Genomic DNA, 17,867 nt, shown 5'->3' on the forward strand with positions numbered 1-17,867 from the left:
CAAACAGGGCACTTGGGTTCAATCCCCAGCTCCAGATCCCAATTCTGCTTCCTGCTAATGTGCACCCTGGGAGGCAGTGGCGATGGCTCCAATCCTCGAGTCCCCGTCACCCACATGGGAGCCCCAGACTGAACTCCCAGCTCCTAGCCTGAGCCTGGCCCAGCCCTGCCTGCTGCAGGCATTTGGGGAGTGAACCATAGGATGAGAGATCTCTGTCTGTGTCTCTTTCTCTCTACCTTTTAAATAAATAAATAAACAAGTATACTCCTAATTAACAAATGAGCCAAATAAGAACTACCAAGAAATCTTAAACTAAATGAAAATGAAAATACAGCTTATTAAAATTCATAGGATGTGGTAAAAGTAATGATTAGAGGGAAATTTTGCCATTGAAGTCATATATTAGAAAAGAAGGAAGATGGCCGGTGCCACGGCTCACTAGGCTAATCCTCCACCTGCGGCGCCAGCACCCCGGGTTCTAGTCCCAGTCGGGGCGCCAGATTCTGTCCCGGTTGCCCCTCTTCCAGGCCAGCTCTCTGCTGTGGCCCGGGAAGGTAGTGGAGGATGGTCCAGGTCCTTGGGCCCTGCACCTGCATGGGAGACCAGGAGGAAGCACCTGGCTCCTGGATTTGGATCAGTGTAGCTCCGGCCACAGCGGCCATTTGGGGGGTGTGACCCAATGGAAGGAAGACCTTTCTCTCTGTCTCTCTCACTGTCTAACTCTGCCTGTCAAAAAAGAAGAAGAAGAAGAAGGAGGAGGAGGAGGAGGAGGAAGATGTAAACTCAATCATTTTAGCTTCCACTTTAGGAAAATAGAAAAGAGCAAACTAAATCTAAAGTAAACAGAAGAAAACAAATATAAAACTTAAAGCAGAAATCAGTGTAATTAAGAAACAGACAGGGAAAACTAATGAAACTAAAAGGTAGTTCTTAGAAAAGATCAAGACAATTTACGCTCCTCAGGCAGGCTGTCCATGAAAAAAAAGAGAGAAGAGGACACAAATTACTAATATAAAAAATAAAAGAGGGTTGGAGTTGGCTCTGTGGCGTAGCAGGTAAAGCTGCCGCCTGCAGTGCCGACATCCCATGTGGGTGCTGGTTCGAGTCCCGGCTGCTCCACTTCCGATCCAGCTCTCTGCTATGGCCTGGGAAAGCAGTAGAGGATGGCCCAAGTCCTTGGACCCCTGCACTCGGGTGGGAGACCGGGAAGAAGCTCCTGGCTCCTGGCTTTGGATCGGTGCAGCTCTGGCTGTTGTGGCCATCTGGAGAGTGAACCAGCAGATGGAAGACCTCTCTCTCTCTCTCTGGGTGTTCTTGGGTGTTGCGCTGACTTTTTAGATATAACTTTTAGATGATCTGTGTTTCTTTCATTGATAAGCTGCCTCATTAAAATGACAAACTTCTGCTCTGTGATTTCAAGAGAATGAAAAGACAAGCGACAGAACGGGAGAAAACATTTTCAGAAGACACACACACCTGCTTCATGACTGTTATTCTAAATATAGAAATCTCCTAAAACAACAATAAGAAAACACCATGATTTAAAAATGGGCTGAAGATCCTCATAGATATTTTACCAAAGAAGATACACACGTGGAAAATAAATATATGAAAAGATGTCCTATGTCATGTCATCAGGGAAATGCAAATGAAAACAAGATACAACTACAGCCGTCAGAATGGCCAAAATCCGCAACACCAGCAACACCCAGTGCTGGTGAGCGTGTGGCACCTGCTGGCGACAATGTACAATGAGACAGCCACTATGGGAGACAGATTGACCCAGCAACCCTGCCTCTTAGTGTTTATCCAAGGGAGCTGGAAACCTACGTCCACACACAAACCTGCAAACGGGTGTTCTCAGGAGCTTTATGCATATATTTCCCAAACTTGGAAGCAACCAAGATGGCTTTCAGGATTTAAAGGTAAAAATAAACATCCAGACAAAGGAATATTATTCAGTGCTAAAAACAAATGCACTTTGAGGCCGGCCAGGGGGGCTGGGAGTCTGTGGCCCCTTGAGACATAGGTAGAACGTCTTTCACAAGCAGGCTAGCACCTGCGGCTGCAAAGCCTGTCTCCAGGCCAACTGGCATCTCCCCCACTAACAGCTTCTGTGCTGCATGTGTGACCTTGTGGCTTTAAATCACTTCTTCAGGGTGGGTGCAATCTTTCACTCAGAGCTGGCAGGGGAGGGGGTCTGAGCCCCTAAGGAGACAGACAGTCTCAAGGAGACCCCTGCTATCTCCCTGAGCCACAAACCAATCAACGTACGTATGTAAAACCCCCCGTCCAATGGGCACCTCCCAGTAGGATAACCCAACGCACAGACAGTAACGCCTTTGAAACCTGGCCCCTTCCTCAAAGCCAGTGTCCCGCTCGGCACTCCGCCTGCTCTCCTCTCTGACCAGACGTTTGCTCTATCGCTTGCCAGTCAAATAAAAGTTTGTGCCTCTGCAAGTTGTTTCCTGGCTTTTTATTTCTATACTAAGCCGAGGAAAAGAACCCACGAGACTCACTCGGGCCACCGCCCTCCCCTCCGTGACTGGTGACACACTCTCAGCCAGGGAATGAAAGAGGAAACTGAGACCATATTGCTAAGCAAAAGAGGCCCATCTGAGAAGGTTGCGTGTTCTATTCTACTGAGTCCCATCGTACGGCTCTGGAAAAGGCAAAACTGTGGCGACAGGAACCAGGCTGCCAGACTGGGGGCAAAGAGGGGAGCATACGCAGAGCACAGAGCACGTTCTGAGGTAGTGAAAGCACTGTGCATGACACCACAAGGGTGGCTACACAGCACTATTTCCCCAAACCCACAGAATGTACAACACAGACATCATGCCCCAGTGGTTGACCCACTGCTCGGGACACGGGCATCCCTTACTGGAGTGCTGGGTGGAGTCCAGGCTGCTCTGATTCCAATCCGGTTCCTTGCTGCCTGGGAAGCAGCAGGCGATGGCCCAAGTCCTTGAGTTCCTGTCCCCCGCATAGGAGACCCAGATGGAGTTCCTGGCTCCTGGCTTTGGCCTGCCCAGACCTGGCTGCTGTGACCCTTTGGGGAATGAATCAGCAGATGGAAGATCGATCTCCTTTAACAAAATAAACCTTTAAAAAAAAAGAGTGAAGCTTAGTGTAAACCATGGGTTTTGAGTGACGGTTGTGCCACTGTAGGTTGACCAATCATAACAAACATTAGGAGGGACGTTGATAATGGAAAAGGAGAAGCATGTGAGGAGATAAACAGGGTATCTCTGTATCTTCCTCTCCATTTTTTTGTGAATCTAAAACTGTTCTAAAAATAGTCTTTTTTTTCTGGTTAAAATGACAACCTACATTAAGAGCAGTAAGAGAGCAGAGAGCACATTACGTGGAAACCTATAGAATACAACACATACTACATTTGGAGGCAAATTTAGGACCTTAAAATGTTGTCTTAGTCTGTTTTCTCAGTGTAACCAAACACCACAGGCTGGGAGATGTATAGAGAATGTGTTCATTTAGCTCGAATCTGGAGGCTGTGAAGTTCAATATGCAGGTGCTGGCATCTGAGAGCCTGCCTGCTGCACCACAAGGCAGAGGGGTCACATGGCAAGAAAGGGCGAGTGCTCTAACTCAGGTCTCTTTTAAAAAAAAGATTTATTTATTCGAAAGTAAGAGTTACAGAGAGGGCAAGGCAGAGGCAGAGAGAGAGAGAGAGAGAGAGAGAGAGAGAGAGAGAGATATGTCTTCCATTGCTGGTTCACTTTCCAAATGGCTGCAACCCTCAGGGTTGGGCCAGGCCGAAGCCAGGAGCCAGGAGCTTCATCCGGGTCTCCCATGTGGGTGCTGGGGCTCAAGGACCTGGGCCATCTCCTGCTGCTTTCCCAGGCACATTAGCAGGGAGCTGGATCAGAAGTACAGCAGCAAGGACTCGAACGGGTGCCCACATGGGACGCTGGCTTTACCTGCTATGCCATAGCACTGGCCCCTCTGTTCTTTTTTGAAACCAGCAATGCCATCATGGGGCTCCCTTCCCTCATGACTGCATCTCATCCTAATGGCTCCAAAGGCACCACACCCAAACACCATCAACATAGGATGCTGGGGATTAAGTTTCCAGCACATAAACCATAGCAAATGTCTTCACGAAAAACGAAAGGACAGGTTATGCTCAAAGAATAGAATCTGGGGCCGGTGCCGTGGTGCTGCAGGTTAAAGCCCCAGCCTGCAGCGCCAGCATCCCATATGGGCGCTGGTTCGAGTCCTGGCTGCTCCTTTTCTGAGGCGACTTAAGCTGAGAATTAAGTCTCAGCTCTTGGGCTGCTACGTTTTAAGAACTTTGAGAGCTGCACTCTGGGTAGGCCAAGTGTCACTCCCCCCAAATTTACATCCTTCCAGGAGAGTCATAATATGACTTTACCTGGAAATAGGGGCATTGCGGATGTGATAAGTCATGATCATGTCACAGGGGAGTAGGGTGGGCTTCTTACTCAGGACTGGTGTCTTTTTTTTTTTTTTTTGACAGGCAGAGTTAGACAGTGAGAGAGAGAGAGAGAGACAGAGAGAAAGGTCTTCTCCGTTGGTTCACCCCCCCAAATGGCCGCTACAGCCGGTGCTGCGCCAATCTGAAGCCAGGAGCCAGGTGCTTCTCCTGGTCTCCCATGGGGTGCAGGGCCCAAGCACTTGGGCCATCCTCCACTGCACTCCCGGGCCACAGCAAAGAGCTGGACTGGAAGAGGAGCAACCGGGACAGAACCGGCGCCCTGACCAGGACTAGAACCCGGTGTGCCGGCGCCGCAAGGCGGAGGATTAGCCTAGTGAGCGGCGCCGGCCTGACGGGTGTCCTTTTAAGATCACAGAGACACATAGGAAGAACACCACTTGACGCCACAGGAAAAGCAGGGAGTGACGCAGGTGCAAAGTTAACCAGTGAGCGCTGGCTTCCGCCAGAAGCCAAAGGAGGCAGATTCTACTCAGAGTCAAAAAGAACGCATGGAAAGCGACACCTAGATTTCAGAATGCCAGGGTATCTGTTCTGGTAAGCCACCGGCCTGTGATGCAAGAGTAATTTTAATTCCCTCTTTGTCTTCCTGACGTCCACAGCCAAGGCGAGGGTGACGCATGCCGTCAGTCCCTTCCATGGTTAGCAAGTGCCCGTGCTTCCAGCAGCAAGAATTACCACAGGCTCGGGAGCACCTGCTGTAGGCACAGCCAAGGCCCCGTAAGTGGGCAAAGAACCGGGCTGCGGAGATGGCGGCGCGAAACCAAATACGGGGAGCGAACTGGGAAACCAGGGCAAACGCGGGATAGGCCCTCGGGGGTCGTCCGCCGGGGGAGGACGCGAGGACCCGCGGACGGGCTCCCAGCCCCACCCCGTCCCCCTCCAGCGGCGGACTCAACCTCCCAGCACCCAGCCAGTTCCCTAAAGCCGTCCCGCCCGTACTGGCAGGGAGCGCCGACACGCCCATCCGTCCCGCGCATGCGCGCGCCCCTCCCTCGCGTCCCGTTGCGTCCCGCCCCTCCGTGGGGCGGGACTTCCTCCCCACGCCCAGGAAACCGGAAGGGGTTGTTTTCCACCGGAAGAAGAGAAGAATTGCGACGAAGAGTGGACGCCGCGGGCGGGATGTGTTTGTGGCGTGGGGTAAGGCCGGCGTCTGGCACGCCTGTAGGGGTGCCTCACGGTAGCGTCCTCGTAGGCAGGCGTGTCGAGCTTCAGGGGATTTGTAGGGCTGGGGGGGCAGAGGTGAAAGGTCAGTGTCTGCCGCGGGGTCAGCGCCACCAGCGGTCTCCTTCCTCTGAGAACTCATTGGATTTTTTTCAATAAGTAACTGCACAGAAACATACCCAGTTCCGAGTTTATACCTGATTGTGAATAGTAAGTGGTGTTTAAAAATCCCTTACGTAGAAATCCTTGGAGAATGTTTTATTTAGGTTATTTTTGGGAAGTTGGCTTGAGGTCCTTTGAAGGCCTAGGAACATTTCTTTTTTTTCTGATTTATAATGAACACAGCATCTCACTTGTCTAACTCGAGCCATCAGTCACCATCTGGGAAAAGATGAGATTTCAGTATTGGGTGATCCCGTCTGATTTCCACCCTGTAGAGAACCAATTTGACCAGTTATTTGGGGGAGGCGGGCTTTTCTTAGGCACTGAGATGCTTTAGTTGTTTTTTGTGAGGGAGTCCCTCCCATAAAGTGATTTTTTTTAAAGAAGTTCTTGACTTGGGCTGTGAACATAATGTTAAGTCCCTAAGTTTTTCATTAGCTTACATTGTAGAATCTCCTCCATTAACATTTTAGATTCTAAAGCCAGCAGAAACCACAGCGTCATGGTGTGGTGTCAGTATTAGCGCAGGTGCAGGGGCAACCTCCAGTCCCCAGCCTCTGACCTACAACCCATAGTTAGGACTCGGAACCTTTCAGATCCACGTGCTGTAGGTCTTTGGGCTCTCTTAGGATAGTCGAAACTGTGACACATACTAAATGAGAGTATAAAAGTTCTCTTACAGTGAGGGGATGGGGGGGGGAGGCTGTCAGTCCCATCTTTTCCAGCCCCCGCCCCTATTCTTCTGTGCCCCCTCCCACCCTCCCAGGTTAGAAGTCCCCACCGTGTAGTGCTGCTGGTGGGAATCTCTGATCCCGCAGGTGCTCGGATGCAGGAGAAAGGTTCGTGGGTCCATACCTGTGCTGTCTCGCCCACCCTCCTCCAGCACACACAGATTCGAAAGCTGGTTTGCTTTCTAATGAAGAGGCTCCCTCTCCGCTCTGGAATACAGTCCGATGTGTTCTCCCGCTTTGCAGGTGTGTGAGCCCCCGAGGGCAGAAGGCGCTTGTTTCTGGCCATTCAGAGACCGTGGTTTGTGTGCAAGTGGAGCAGATGCAAGACAGTGGTAGCAGGGTATCCTCTGAAGTTTCTCAAGGTGAGTGTGTGGTCGTTGGCCTGGGAGAGGAAGAGTCAGGCAGTGCTTCCAAGAGGTGACTTTTGAGCTCTGTGGGCACTGGATGGACAGGGGAGCGGAGGGCTGTTTGGGGTGCCTAGGAATCAGGCCAGTCTACAAATTGTAAATGGCACAGAGGACAGCATCAAATACGTTAGCCTTCCTCCAGCGTGCTCGCCTTACTTCTGGACAGTGTTTCTTGGTGTTTTTTCTTCTCTCATTTTCTCCTCTTCTCTTTAATTAGATGGTCGATTAGCATGTGGAAGGCAGTTAGAGGGTCGGAGTCTTTCTGGGTGGCAGAATAATGGAGTTTTAACCAAGAAGTGACAGATTCGCTCAGTAAATCCATCTTGGAAAGCTGTGCTCCTGCTGTGGGAAGCCTCAAGTTTGTTGACTTGGTTATATTCCTGTCTCCGGTCCAGACTATTTGAATTTACCCACATTGAATTTTTTTTTTTTTTTTTTTTTTTTTTGACAGGCAGAGTGGACAGTGAGAGAGAGAGACAGAGAGAAAGGTCTTCCTTTGCCGTTGGTTCACCCTCCAATGGCCGCCGCGGCTTGCGCGCTGCGGCCGGCGTACCGCACTGATCTGATGGCAGAAGCCAGGTGCTTCTCCTGGTCTCCCATGGGGTGCAGGGCCCAAGGACTTGGGCCATCCTCCACTGCCTTCCCGGGCCACAGCAGAGAGCTGGCCTGGAAGAGGGGCAACCGGGACAGAATCCGGCGCCCCGACCAGGACTAGAACCCGGTGTGCCGGCGCCACAGGCGGAGGATTAGCCTAGTGAGCCGTGGCGCCAGCCCCCCACATTGAATTTTAAGAATGAGAATGCTGCAAAGGGCAAGGTTAGTGTTCAAGTTAACACTACACAGTGTTGGCTATGTCCAAGTGACTGCGCAGGTGTTGTCTGCACCTGCTACAAGCTGTTTGATTCTCATGGTTGAAATACATAATAGGTTGATTCCACCAGTATTCGAATAAGTGAAAACAGAAGAAAAACTGGATTCTGTCGAAATCTGGTAAAATGAAGACAAATTAGTGAAAATGAAGACAAATTAGTGAACCAGTGAGCAGGGCTTAATTTTGGCGGGTGATGATGATAGAGGAAACAAGCTGTAAAGCAGTTGGAGGTTCTTGACAAGAACCAGTGCCTGGCCTGTCACAGCTAAGAGGAATCACTGACAGAGGTGCAGTGTGCCCAGGTCAAAGTCACACTCCTTGCAGAACTCTTAGTGATGGAGAAGATGCAAGCTGGCTGTATTCTTCCCAGATGACAAACTCTTAGCTTGCATTTAGATTAATTAACCATCGTGTGTAGTGAAGTGAGCATATGGAAAGAGTTCCCATCTCTTAAAGCTTGAGGTTATAAAGGACCTTTTCTGTAGTAATTTTTTATTATTAAGATTTATTTTATTTGGGGCCGGCTCTGTGGCGCAGCAAGTTAATGCCTGGCCTGGATCGCCGGCATCCCATGTGGGTGCCGATTCTAGTCCCAGCTGCTCCACTTCCGATCCAGCTCTCTGCTGTGGCCTGGGAGAGCAGTAGAGGATGGCTCACGTCCTTGGGCCCCTGCACCCACGTGGGAGACCTGGAGGAGGCTCCTGGCTCCTGGCTTCGGATCGGCACAACTCTGGCCGTTGTGGCCAATTGGAGAGTGAATCAGTGAATGGAAGACTTCTCTTTCTCTCTCTGCTTCTCCTCTCTCTGTGTAACTCTGACTTTCAAATAAATAAAAAAAGAAAAAGAAAAAGATTTATTTGAAAGAGTTACAGAGAGGGGTATAGAGAGGTCTTCCATTTGCTGGTTCACTCTCCAAATGGCCACAGTGGCCAGAGCTGAGCCATTCAAAAGCCAGAAGCCTGGAACTTCTTCAGGTCTCCCATGTGGGTACAGGGGCCCAAGGACTTGGGACATCCTCCACTGCTTTTCCAGGCACATTAGTGGGGAGCTGGATTGGAAGTGGAGCAGCCGGGACTTGAACCCACGGCTGTATGGGATACCAGTGCTGCAGGCTTGGTCTTTAACCCACTGTGCCACAGCGCCAGCCCTCTGTAGTATCTTGATGTGTTCAAGGACCATGTTGTAAAAGCAAGACTTGGTCACATTCTGGAGACTAAGAAATGAGAGTCCTTGAAGTCAAGCCGACTCTGCCTTTAGCCTCCTAAATGAAAAGGTAGATAGAACAGGTCTTGTTCGCAAAGGAAGTTCAAGACCTACTTATCTACCAACAGCAAGTATGCACTTCCTATTGTTTTACTACGTGGAAAACAGAAAGAGTGTATTTATAGGGGAGAGTTGTGGAGACTGGAGAATTTGCTGCCAGCCTGCGGGAAGGTGACTGGAGACTGGAGGAGTGGTTTCTGTGGGCGTGTAAGACCCCTGCAAAAAGCGTAATAGAACCATAATAAATAAAATATAAGTTAGCTTTAAGTTATAATAGAAAATGTTATTAATACTGTTAACAGTGATATCAGTAAGTGTGCTACATTAGGCGATTAGGCCAAGTAGTTAAGTTAGGTACCTTAGTAGGTAGAATAATAAAAGCCTTTCCCCTACTCAGTGCTGGTTCTGGGAAATAGGGAAGTAAGCTGGTTCTCAGAGAAGCGGTTAGATTTCACTCGGAGATATGGGCAACAGAACAACCTGTTATGTACATGGGCCCCCCTCCCCTGTGAAGAAACTGCGAGGCACGTAAGGCACGTAGCAGCCCGCTTCTCTTCCTCATCGCCCCCCCTTGTCCATGTACTTTGTCCAACTGTCAAGTTGTCCAATGAACTTACGCCACCCAAGGCTATGGTAATCTTGTGGTTTTGCCCTTTAAAAGCTGTGTGAGATGACTGTTCGGGGCTCTCTCTCTCTCTCTCTCTCTCTCTCTCTCTCGCCGCTTGCGGCAGCAGAGGGCCCATTTGCGCAAATGAAATGAAACTGCCTCTTGCTTTTTGCATCGCCTGGTCTGGAGTCTGTGTTTCTGGGGTCATCACAAAAGGGCACCGCTTTTGGGGTCCTTCATTTGGGAGCTCGTCCGGGATTTGGGAGACCCCAGACTCCCACACTCCATCGGCCTGACGGAGGTAAGTTTGCTTACTTGTGTATTATTGTAATTGTGGTTTGTACTGTTTGTCCTTGTTTGCCAGGGCGACGTGAATCCGTCCTGGGGCGCCTGTGCAGGCTCAGTATTGGACCAGTGGGGGAGACAGACATGTCCTGAGACCCCTGGTCCTACCCTGGAGGACGCTCCAGTGGTGGTCTGGGAAGAGGGGAAAGAGAGCATTTCCCTTCTTCCAGGGGAGAGCCTGGCCAGACGGCCGCTCCCATCTGAAATTTTAGTTTCGGTTTTGTCTCGGTCTGTTGCCACGTGGCTTGTGATTTCTGTTCTGTGTGTCGCTGTTTTTGTTATTCTTTATTTCTTTCTATTTCCCCCATCTGTTGTCATGGGCCAACAATTAACAACACCTTTGAGCCTGATTCTAGGACACTGGAAGGAGGGTCGGGAACGTGCTGGCAACCTGTCGGTGGAGGTGCGGAAAAAGGATTGGATAACCTTCTGCACCTCTGCCTGGCCAGCGTTCGATGTTGGCTGGCCCAGAGACGGGATCTTTGACTTTGATGTTATCTTACAGGTGAAAAACCGCGTTTGCCAGGAGGGCACTGAAGGACATCCAGACCAAGTGCCCTACATCACGGTGTGGGAAGATTTGACTCAGGAGCCTCCTCCTTGGGTCAGACCTTTCCTCACACGGAGGGGAACTGGAGGCAGGAGTAGGGTCGACAAGGAAACCCTGGGGGTCCTAGGCCTCCTCCATGCCCCTCCGCGATACCTTTGACCCCTCCGTTAACATCTTACCTTTACCCCCTAAAAGAATCCCCGAAAACAAAACCTGATGATCCGCCGGTCCTCCCGGGGGGACAGGAAAATCTTTTGCTGCTAGACCCTCCTCCTCCCTATAACCGTCCCCATCAACCACCCACTTTGGAAGGGGCAGAACCTTCCGCGCCCTCCCCAGATTCCACGGGGCGGGATGAGGAAGCGCCACGACCCTCGTCTGACCCACACTCATCGCCGCCGAATACCCGCTTGCGCCTTCGTCACGAACAGGGGGAGGCGGGAGATTCCTGGACGTCCCAAGCCTTCCCGCTTCGCTCAGTGGCGGGGGAGGTTCAATACTGGCCATTTTCTGCCTCAGACCTTTACAATTGGAAAGCTCATAACCCTCCTTTCTCTAAAGACCCGCAGGCCCTGACTGGCCTGATAGAGTCAATTCTGTTAACCCACCAGCCCACTTGGGATGACTGTCAGCAGCTTTTGCAGGCCCTCCTAACCACAGAAGAAAGGCAGAGGGTTTTCACAGAAGCCCGCAAAAATGTGCCGGGAGATAACGGCCGTCCCACTCAGCAGCCCAATGAGATCAATGGAGCCTTCCCGCTGACTCGACCTGATTGGGACTTCAATACCGTGGCCGGTAGGGAGCGACTCCGTCTCTATCGCCAGATTCTCCTGAAAGGTCTCAGGGGGGCCGGAAGGCGCCCGACTAATTTGGCAAAGGTACGTGCAATTATGCAAGGGAATGAGGAAACTCTGGCAGGATTTCTGGAAAGATTAATGGAAGGTTATAGGATGTATACTCCCTTCGACCCACAAACCCCCAGACCGGCAAGCCGACGTGATTATGTCCTTCATTGGACAATTGGCGCCGGACATCCGTATAGGCTACAGAGGTTGGAGGGGTTGCAGGGGTATACACTGCTGGACCTAGTTAAGGAGGCAGAAAAGATTTTCAATAAAAGAGAAACGAAAGAGGAAAGAGAAGAGAGGTTACACAGAGAACAGGAACGTAGGGAGGATCAGAGAGATAAAAAGAGAAACAAGGACTTAGTTAAGATCCTGGCCACCGCAGTTACAGGATCAGAGCAGGCTAAATGTAGACAAGGTAGGGACTTGGGAGACAAACGGAAACCGCGGGTGGACCGAGACCAATGCGCCTACTGCAAAGAAAAAGGACATTGGATCAAGGATTGCCCAAACAAGGGTCAGCTGAAAGGCCAACGGAGAGCCGTTACAGTCTTATCACTGGAAGACGACGAATAGGTAGGTCGGGGCCAGGAGCCTCCCCCAGAGCCCTGGGTAACCCTGAAGGTGGGAGGCCGACCAGTCACCTTTCTGGTCGACACTGGAGCCCAGCATTCAGTTCTTACCGTGGCTGAAGGCCCTCTCAGTTCCAAGACATCATGGGTCCAGGGGGCCACTGGAGGGAAACTGTACAAATGTACTACTGAGCGTAAGGTCGACTTGGCAACGGGGCAGGTCACGCATTCGTTCTTACTAGTGCCGGACTGCCCATACCCCATGCTGGGAAGGGATCTGCTCTCAAAGGTTGGGGCCCAGATCCATTTCCAAGATAAGGGAGCCACAGTAGTTGGCCCCGCAGGCCAACCCCTCCATGTGTTGACCCTCCGACTGGAGGATGAACACCGCCTTCATGAATGCCCCCTAACAGCCCAGCCTCAGGTAGCATCTGAGTGGCTTGCTAAATTTCCCCAGTCTTGGGCGGAGACGGGAGGAGTAGGGCTTGCTGTCTGACAGCCCCCAGTGATAGTAAACCTGAAGCCCACGGCCACTCCCGTATCCATCCGCCAATACCCTATGGCCACGGAGGCAAAGGTTGGAATTCGGCCGCACATACAGAGACTAATAAAACTGGGCATATTGAGACCTTGTCAGTCATCTTGGAACACCCCTTTGTTACCAGTCAAAAAGCCTGGCTCCAATGATTACAGGCCAGTGCAAGACCTACGGGAAGTAAACTGTAGGGCTGAGGACATTCACCCTACGGTTCCTAACCTGTACAACCTGCTAAGCACCCTGCCCCCGATCCAAACTTGGTACACAGTGCTCGACTTGAAAGACGCTTTCTTTTGCCTAAGACTGAGTCCCCAGAGTCAACCTTTCTTTGCTTTCGAGTGGAAAGACCTGGAGACTGGGTTTTCGGGACAACTAACGTGGACCAGGCTTCCCCAAGGGCTCAAGAACTCCCCTACGCTGTTTGATGAAGCCTTACACCAGGACTTGGCGGACTTTCGGGTAAGCCACCCAGAGTTGACTCTTCTGCAATACGTGGATGACCTGTTGTTAGCTGCAGAGACTGAGCAGGGTTGCATCAAAGGTACGGAGGCCCTACTCCATAGGCTGGGAGAGTTAGGATACAGGGCCTCCGGGAAGAAGGCCCAACTTTGCACCCGACGTGTGACCTACCTGGGCTATGTACTGGAGGGAGGTCGGAGGTGGCTGACTGAAGGGTGTAAAAGGGCCGTAGCGCTCATTCCACCGCCTAAGAATGCCCGCCACCTCAGGGAGTTCTTGGGCAGCGCTGGCTTCTGCCGCCTCTGGATACCAGGCTTTGCAGAGATGGCAGCATCGCTGTACCCTCTCACGAGGACAAATTCCCCATTTGTATGGGGAAAAGAACAACAGCTGGCATTCCACAAGATAAAACGGGCCCTCTTGGAGGCTCCTGCATTGAGCCTCCCGGACCCTGCTAAACCTTTCACCCTTTATGTGGATGAAAAAGGGGGAATGGCAAAGGGTGTTTTGACTCAAAATTTAGGACCCTGGAAAAGACCTGTAGCGTACTTTTCAAAGAAACTGGACAGTGTCTCCTCGGGGTGGCCCCCTTGCCTCTGCATGATTGCGGCCGTGGCTGTTCTGGTGAAAGATTCGGACAAACTGACTTTGGGACAGCCACTCACCATATGGCACCCCATGCCATCGAGGCTGTTATCCGCCAACTGCCAGATAGATGGCTGTCGAACGCCAGGATCGCCCACTACCAGGCCATGTTGCTCAACCCTGAACGGATCCGGTATGGGACTGCTGCCTCGCTCAATCAGGCTACCCTGCTCCCTGAGCTGGGGTCCGAGTCACAAGTCGATCACGACTGTCATCAAGTGTTAGCCGAAGTGCAGGGGACCCGAGGGGACCGACCTACCTGCCCCTGCCAGACGCGGAATGCACCTGGTACACGGACAGGAGCAGCTTCCTACACCAAGGTGAGAGGAAGGTGGGGGCAGCTGTAGTGGACGGGGAGACTGTTATCTGGGCCTCAGCTCTGCCCCCGGGGACTTCGGCACAGAAGGCTGAACTGGTGGCTCTCACCCAAGCGCTCCGGGTGGCTAAAAACAAAAAGGTAAACATCTATACTGATAGCCGCTACGCATTTACCACTGCGCATATCCATGGAGAAATATACCGAAGGAGGGGACTGCTGACCTCTGGGGGCAAGGACATTAAAAATAAGCAGGAAATCTGGCCGGCGCCGCGGCTCACTAGGCTAATCCTCCGCCTAGTGGCGCCGGCACACCGGGTTCTAGTCCCGGTCGGGGCGCCGGATTCTGTCCCGGTTGCCCCTCTTCCAGGCCAGCTCTCTGCTGTGGCCAGGGAGTGCAGTGGAGGATGGCCCAGGTGCTTGGGCCCTGTACCCCATGGGAGACCAGGAGAAGCACCTGGCTCCTGGCTCCTGCCATCGGATCAGCGTGGTGCGCCGGCCGCGGCGGCCATTGGAGGGTGAACCAACGGCAAAGGAAGACCTTTCTCTCTGTCTCTCTCTCTCACTGTCCACTCTGCCTGTCAAAAAAAAAAAACAAAAACAAAAACAAAAAAAAACAGGAAATCTTAGACCTCCTGCAAGCCCTCCATCTCCCAAAGAGGGTGAGCATTATCCATTGTTTAGGCCACCAAAAAGGAAATGACCCAGTGGCTAAAGGAAACAGACTGGCGGACGAGGTGGCCAGGATCAGTGCCCTGGACAGTGTCGCTTTGATGGCCCAGTCATCTGAGGCCCGCTCTGATAAACAAGGATGGACTTATTCGGAACAGGACGTGGCGGCCATCCAAAGATTGGGAGGAAGGTATAATGAACAACACAGGGTCTGGGAGATTCAAGGGAAAACAGTACTACCAAGAAAGGTAGCCAGAGATCTGGTAAATGACCTCCATAGGTGGACTCACCTGGGACATAAAAAGTTAAAAACCCTACTGGACAGAGAAGAGCAGTCCCACTTTATAATCGGGTTGGACTCACTGGTGAAACGGGCAACAGAATCGTGTGTTCCTTGCGCAAAGGTAAATCCAAAATGTGTCAAGATGCCGGAAGGGGGAAGGATGCGAGGGGCCTGTCCTGGAACAAACTGGGAGGTCGATTTCACTGAGATTCGTCCCGGCAGGTATGGAATTAAATACCTCTTAGTATTTGTAGATACTTTCTCTGGCTGGACGGAGGCTTTCCCGGTTAAGAAGGAAACAGCGCAGGTAGTAGTCAAGAAGATCTTGGAAGAAATCTTCCCACGGTTTGGTCTACCTAAGGTGCTGGGGTCCGACAATGGGCCGGCCTTTGTCTCCCGGGTAAGTCAGTTGGTGGCCAAGGTGCTGGGGATTGATTGGAAATTACATTGTGCTTATAGACCCCAGAGTTCAGGACAGGTAGAGCGTACAGAACAATTAAAGAGACCTTAACCAAATTAATGATGGAGACTGGCACTAGAGACTGGGTCGAGTTGCTACCGATGGCCTTATTCTGGGCCCGCAGCACTCCCTCCGCGTTCGGGTTGACTCCGTATGAGATACTGTACGGAGGCCCTCCCCCAATAGCTGACTTGTTGGGACCCAGCATTGACTCTTATGCCACTTCCCCCAGTTTGCAGACCCAACTGAGAGCTTTGCAGCTGATTCAGAGGCACGTGTGGAAACCTCTAGCAGCAGTGTACCAATCCAAGTGCCCTACAGTGCCACACCCTTTCCAGATCAGAGATTCAGTTTACCTCCGCAGACATCAGTCCAGGACCCTCGAGCCGCGTTGGAAGGGACCCTACACTGTGCTGCTGACGACACCCACTGCAGTGAAAGTCGACGGGATTGCCGCTTGGGTTCACGCTTCTCACGTCAAGAGGGCACCGCCGGAGGGAGGCGGCCCCACGGATGACTCAGCCAAATGGACACTCCAACGCACTCAAAACCCCCTCAAGATAAGACTTTTAAAAATTGCCTAATGCTCACAGTGATTGTAATTTTCCCCAGCTTAGTTTTTCCCAACCCTCTCCTCCTAAACTCCAACCCACATGCCCCTCAGAGACTTGAGTGGCAAGTGCTATCTGCCACTGGTGATGTCGTGTGGTCAACCACCCACACGGCGCCCCCGTGGACATGGTGGCCCTCTCTGACCCCTGATATTTGCCAGTTGGCAGCTAGGTTAGAGACTTGGGATATCCCTACCATAACTTCTGCTGTGGGCCCCGAAAGAGAATCCCAAATCTGCTCCATGCAACACCAGACCTCAGGGTGGGAAGGAGGAATAGGAGGATGGGCTTATGGGTGCAGTCGTGCCTCATTCCGAAAAAAACTTTGGACCTTACCCTTCTATGTTTGCCCCCGCGAAGATCGGGACCAAGCAACCGCGTATCGCTGTGGGGGGCTGGAATCCTACTATTGTGCTGCCTGGGGATGTGAGACCACTGGGACGGTTTACTGGAAACCCTCGTCTCCAGGGAATCTCATCACAGTAGGCAGAAACTCCACCGGTAGCGATTGTGGCAGCAGTAACCCTAAATCGCCACAGTGTTCCCCCTGGTGCAACCCCCTAAACATCACCTTCACTACCAAAGGGAGAGATTTCTCTTCACAGTCCGGTTGGTTGCAGGGGAAAACCTGGGGGCTACGACTGTATGTCTCAGGAACGGACACAGGACTCGTGTTTAAAATAAGGCTAAAAATTACCTCCCCTGACCCTTTACCGGTAGGGCCTAACAAGGTGTTAGCTCCTGGGGCTTCTGTTTTTAAACCAAGGCCCCCCCGGCCATCCAGCCCCACGGCTAGATTTTAAGATTAAAATCAGTACAAAGGGAAGAGAAGGAAATGTAAGACCCCTGCAAAAAGCATAATAGAACCATAATAAATAAAATATAAGTTAGCTTTAAGTTATAATAGAAAATGTTATTAATACTGTTAACAGTGATATCAGTAAGTGTGCTACATTAGGCGATTAGGCCAAGTAGTTAAGTTAGGTACCTTAGTAGGTAGAATAATAAAAGCCTTTCCCCTACTCAGTGCTGGTTCTGGGAAATAGGGAAGTAAGCTGGTTCTCAGAGAAGCGGTTAGATTTCACTCGGAGATATGGGCAACAGAACAACCTGTTATGTACATGGGCCCCCCTCCCCTGTGAAGAAACTGCGAGGCACGTAAGGCACGTAGCAGCCCGCTTCTCTTCCTCATCGCCCCCCCTTGTCCATGTACTTTGTCCAACTGTCAAGTTGTCCAATGAACTTACGCCACCCAAGGCTATGGTAATCTTGTGGTTTTGCCCTTTAAAAGCTGTGTGAGATGACTGTTCGGGGCTCTCTCTCTCTCTCTCTCTCTCTCTCTCTCTCTCTCGCCGCTTGCGGCAGCAGAGGGCCCATTTGCGCAAATGAAATGAAACTGCCTCTTGCTTTTTGCATCGCCTGGTCTGGAGTCTGTGTTTCTGGGGTCATCACAAAAGGGCACCGCTTTTGGGGTCCTTCATTTGGGGACTTATGTAATGGTGTGCTTGGTGGCTATAGAAGATACAAGTAAAGCTAACAACAGAACAGGTTGTGATGCCTTTTTTTTTTTTTTTTAACTGCCTTCTATCAGGGTTTGTGACTGCAAAGTTCTAATTCTTAAAAAATCTTTTTCTGTTTTTTTCTTTTTTTGGCAGGTTTCAGGTGAACATGGTCTCCATGAGGTAAACCCTTCCCCTTGTTGAAATTTCATTTCAGCAGATCGTGCATGGTAGTTTACAGAATCGGAATATGTAACAAAAAACAAAGTTTGGTTTGGTTTGGTTTTAGACTTCGTTTTTCTTTTTGTAGAAGGTGAGAAAGATGTTTAAATAAAGGTTCTTTATACTGAACGATTGTGATGCTTCAGGCTGTTATCTGCCTAGTCT

General features: G+C 51.1%; 1 long non-coding RNA gene and 1 other non-coding gene across 2 annotated transcripts; both read left to right on the forward strand.

The window, feature by feature from the left end:
• Positions 1 to 5,484: 5,484 nt before the first annotated feature.
• Positions 5,485 to 17,831, forward strand: LOC103352494 (uncharacterized). The gene is made up of 3 exons (XR_519939.4): positions 5,485 to 5,620; positions 6,781 to 6,899; positions 15,603 to 17,831. It is a non-coding gene; the product is annotated as an uncharacterized lncRNA (long non-coding RNA).
• Positions 9,022 to 9,148, forward strand: LOC127487742 (small Cajal body-specific RNA 15). The gene has a single exon (XR_007914825.1). It is a non-coding gene; the product is annotated as a small Cajal body-specific RNA 15 (non-coding RNA).
• Positions 17,832 to 17,867: the final 36 nt, after the last annotated feature.

This window comes from Oryctolagus cuniculus, chromosome 12, assembly GCF_964237555.1.
Source record: "Oryctolagus cuniculus chromosome 12, mOryCun1.1, whole genome shotgun sequence".
Lineage (NCBI taxonomy): Eukaryota > Metazoa > Chordata > Mammalia > Lagomorpha > Leporidae > Oryctolagus > Oryctolagus cuniculus.